We start from the raw sequence: 5,300 nt of genomic DNA on the forward strand, positions 1-5,300 counted from the left end.
CCACATAATCCTCAATAGTTGTTTAATCAATGTCATTCATCACTTAGAAATGTAATTGAAAGAACATTTGGTATGTTGAAAAACTGATTTCCAATTATAGTTAGTCGAATTGAACCCCATTACTTGTTTGAGACAACGACGAAAATAGTTTTAGCATGTTGTATTCTTCATAATTTTCTTTGGAGGATGGACAACAGTCAATCGCTAATTGAAGAAGTTAATCGTGAGTTGATGGAATAAGACATGGATGCCTCACTCTCTAGAGAGCATGAGGATGATTATAGGTTAGAATCACACATTACACGCACTATAACTAATGAAATATGGGGAGATTATGAAAGCAATTAAGATTATGTAATAATTTGTATTCCGAATGAGAAATTTGTTTGCTTTTATGTTGACTTCTTGACTATGTAAATACTTGCTTAGCCGATTATATATTTATTGTCTTATCATTATTGAATTAGTTTTATTTGAAATAGGTGAAACATGAATCAAGGAAATATTATTGTACCAGAGTCATCCACAGGTATTTGTGAGTTCACGAAATGGACCACAAAGATAGATCTGACTTTTCTTCGCTTTGGTGGACATGGCATGATTGGGGAACAGGGTAGATGGAAGTTGGATGACCCAAGCCTACGTTAACATTGTAGATGCTTTCCATTAGTCTAGTTAGGTGGGGATATCCAAAAACAATGTACAAAATAGGCAAAAGAGCCTCAAAGACTGATGGCGCGAGGTCCATGATCTATTTAGTGGACTTAGTGGATTTGCATGGAACGAATCAACAAAATATTCTAAGGCTATTGGTGAAGTTTGGGATGACTTGATCAAGGTAATGTACGCACCTTTAGTAACTACTTCTATCAAAGTTAAGGAGATCCTAATGTACTTGAACATGTTTTTTTCACATAAAACCCTTTACTGCTAAATGGATGGTTAATTTGATGACTCTAATTTACGGCAAGTGTACTGAGTCAAAAGTAATAATTTGTCCATAACAACGAATATCGAACCTACAAGGAGCAATTATTTAACATCCTAATAGTAACATTCACTAAGTATAAGAATATGTACAATAATTTGATTTGATTTGATATTAACAATAGTTTGCATGAAAATTAAAATAAAAGCAAAGTAAAGACTTGTTGATTCAATTGAGAAAATTGGGATTGAGGTTCATCCTTCTTACTCTTTTGTATTTTGAAAAGCATGGCAATATTATATCCTTTGATTGATATTGATGCCCATGTAAAATTCATTTATATCGATTTCTTGCATATAAAATTATTAAGAGTCTTCTAAATATCGATTCTCGCATATTTATAAAAGCTCTTTATCATTACGATTAGATGTTGATAGCAATTAATATTTCAAATTTATTCCTAGCATTCAAATATGTTAAGCATTATCATTTAGGTCAGAAACTTATAAGTACTTTTTAGTCAAATCTAAGGAGCAAAATCATGGTAAAACAAGCATTACAAATAAAATGACAATACTAATCATCAATCAATAATAGAATATTATATTTAAATATCACCTCAATATATAAGAGTTTGATCATATTACCCCAATCCCAAAGGGTAGAATTAACTATTCATGTGGCCATTACAAGCATGGAAAGCAAGAAAAGAAGATCCGGGATGTTTCTCCTTGACAAATATCTCCTCTAGGAATTTCTATCAACTCATATTCTCCCAATAAATGTCTAGGGTTGTGCCTCACACCTCATATTTAACCTAGTTGGGCTTGCCTAGGCGAGTTGGACGAAAACAATCCTAACGTCTCTATATTGATCTCGCCTGGGAAATTTAAGTGCAACACCACATCCACAACCAAAGTTTCACTATGGACCTTATTGACAACATGTAATACATCCCAGAGCCTCTTACATTAGACGATACACATGAGAGAGCTCCTCCATCACCACCGTAAATGGATTCCTATGGCCCAGATCTGACTCAATTTATGCCATCTGGTGGTACGTCATCATCACGAGGTTCAAAAAGAAAAGCTCTGATGGTTGATGCTATGGATGTGCAATTTGACAAGCTTACAACAAAGTTGGATGTATTTATTGATGCAACAGGAAAAAAAATGCTATGATAGGAAAATTGTCTTGTATTGATGAAAGACATGTCATGGATCTTAATGAGTCACTATGGCAGTTGAACAACAAGTTCAATACTCTAAAAGATAATTTCTGACAATTGAACAAAAAAATGAACTTTGTAGGTCAGCCTAGTGCATCGTAACTCAACTTTCGAGTACTCAAGAAGTTACATTTCGGACATGTTAGTTAAAAATGAGCATACAAGATGACCAAATTATGGAACAATACTATGACTTCCTATGCATTAACCTGTCCCATGCAAAGAATTTTCTAAGCTTGCGCCCACAACTTCGTCTGAAGAAGTTACTAAATATAATGACTGATAGTGGTTGAAATCCTCATTTCTACCATGTTTTGACAATGTTATGTTTTCTTTCACTTTTTGGCTTTGTAATATTATGACACCACCACCACATGTACTTGAAAATGAATGTGATATGTTTTGTTTTATATTATTATTATTATTTGTATTTGTATTACCTTTGTTTAAAACATTTTTATGTAATATTATAAAATATGCACTGATTGGTGCTTTCTCATGTCTTGAATTTTGTAAAAATGATTTTGTCTTTATTAAATAAAAGATAGAGAAGTTCTCGTAAAAATAAAGGAAAAGTCTTGACAACTAATGATGGAGTTTCTGTTAGAAAGCTGCTTGAAAGCTCCCATGTATTGAGGATGTATTAAATAAAAAACGCTTTTTCAGCAAGAATGATCAAATGATCGATTATGGGAATAAGTTTTATACCAGGATAGTTTTGACACCTAAGATCTTGAATTTCCAATTCTTTGCACAATCAGGGCTTTACTTTCACGATTTTGAACAATTTCTCATGCTGAAAGATCTGTACTTTGAGGATGTGATTAAAGTGTTTTCTTTTAACCTGAAGACCACAAAATTTGGTAACCTATATATTGAGGTTAATAAGAAGAAGATTAAAATGAGACATTCAAATTGATTGACTTTGACTAATTTGAAGTACCAAGGATAGAAATTATCATCTTCGGATATCCTTGAAGAGCTCAAATACGATCGTGATATGACATTAAGTTCCATGATCATACTAGAGATGCACGATAGAAATATCAAGAATGTAGGTAGTTTGAATATTAATGATAAACTACTACATTTTGTATGCATGCACACATATTGACTCTACAGGCCAACAATTTTGCTCAATTGTTGTATGAAGACATTTTAATGTTATGAGCCATGAAAAATAATATATTGACTAATTGGTCTCATTATGTTGTGAAACACATGGTAAAATGCAGTGACAACAACATCCCTCTTCCATAAAATGTTCTGATTACACGGATCATAACTCATTACGACATGGACTTATCCATCAATGCATTTTGTGGAACTAGGTTGGTCACGTTATTTCGGTCGAAAAACCTTGACCAAGTTAAATATTGTTATTGAATGGTGTTTAACACATGATAGGGCTAATGAGGATGATGAACAAGATGACCAAGACCCACTAATACCTGACGACCATATTGAAAACATTACATCTCAACGTCTAGTCCCCATGATGCTAAAATGTTTTCACAAATTTAGGGTGGTATTTAAGAATTGCATCAATCATTAAATACTTTGAACATTAATGTTAATAGAAGTTTTGAAAGGGTTTATCTAAGAATTGACCAACTCCAACAAAAATTTGATGACTTATAAAACTCTTTCAAATGATACTTATCTTCATATGATTTTTTTTTTCCTAATTATTATAAATGAAAGAGTCGTTATTCATTGGAAATAGCAATAGCCGTTTTATAACTTAATATAGAAAGTTGTTGATTAGTATTTACTCATTTAAAGGGAACAAAAGACAGCTCCATAACAAGTAATAATTATCATTCTTCAATTTTTAAATTTTTTTAAATATAATATCAATATATATATATATATATATATATATATATATATATAGCAGTTTAGCAGAGCAGATAGCCACTCAATGCATAATAGATGATAATACGGCAACTACTACCACCACTCATTATTCATATAATTGTATAAAAATAATGCTTTTTTTTATAATGCCATTATATAAATGAAATATTTTCTTAACATATTTTAGTTAAGCAATTTTATTATTTAATAAAAAAATTAAATAAGGTCTACAACTTTATAGGCTAACAAGGATTAAAAGAAGATTATTATCTTTATTATTCGTGTTAAAACTGCATGAAGAATCTTAATTTATAAACTCTTTAAAAATAAAAATAAAACTAAATTATATAAAACTTATTTTCTTTAAAAGTACTTGGAGAACAAAAAAATTAGTTACAATTAGTCACTAACTTCAAAATTTTATCACGATTTTATTCTTAAAAAGTACATTAAGAGGATTAAGGAAGAAAAATATATTTAAAGTGTCATTGATATTGACTCATGAGTAATTTGAAATTGTTGGACATATAAGAACAAGCCTTCCATTTGAGATATAAGAGAAACTGAACGACGGTTCGTCTCTAGAATCTCATTTCGATTCCCACAAACCGTGTCAGTTTCTTCAAATAATATCATTATGATAGATCACCACATTTAAGGTATTATATATTTTAGAATTTAAAATTCCATATCATAATTTTGTTCTTAAAAGAAATATGTTAAAGAGTTAAGAGATAAAAATATATTTAAAATCTTATTAACCTTCACTCTTAGAAGACAACCGATGTGGAACTATTGAACAAACATATACAAATTTTATATACTTATTTTTTTTTAGTTATTCTTAAATATAACCGGTTACTTTTTATAAAAGTCACCTACTCGTTAATTTTTCCAGCCCATATTCAATTTTCATTTTCTAATATATGTTATATCAAACCAATAAAGAAAATAAATTAAAATATATTTTTATTTGTTTATTTTATAACTTTTTAATTATAATATTTAATAATAATTTAAATTTTTAAAAATGATAAAAAATACAAATACAAACATCACACCTATATTTTCTTTAATATAATTAATAAAAACATATGTTTACAAAATGGTTATTAATTTCATGTCTGAATATTTAATAAATTTAATCGTCCAGTTGTCGAGTATAAAAAGTTATATGGTTCACAAATAAATTGTTTTGAAAGGATTAACTATAATTTAAAAAATGATTAATTATAATAAAAGTAAATAAATATACTAACTATATAACTTGTTATGAAATAA

General features: G+C 29.4%; 1 pseudogene; it reads left to right on the plus strand.

Moving 5' to 3' along the window:
* Positions 1-1,941: 1,941 nt before the first annotated feature.
* Positions 1,942-3,714, plus strand: LOC150023087 (uncharacterized; annotated as a pseudogene).
* The last annotated feature ends 1,586 nt before the right edge of the window (positions 3,715-5,300 follow it).

The sequence above is a fragment of the Phaseolus vulgaris genome, chromosome 11 (genome assembly GCF_051622355.1).
Source record: "Phaseolus vulgaris cultivar YP4 chromosome 11, ASM5162235v1, whole genome shotgun sequence".
NCBI classification, from domain to species: domain Eukaryota; kingdom Viridiplantae; phylum Streptophyta; class Magnoliopsida; order Fabales; family Fabaceae; genus Phaseolus; species Phaseolus vulgaris.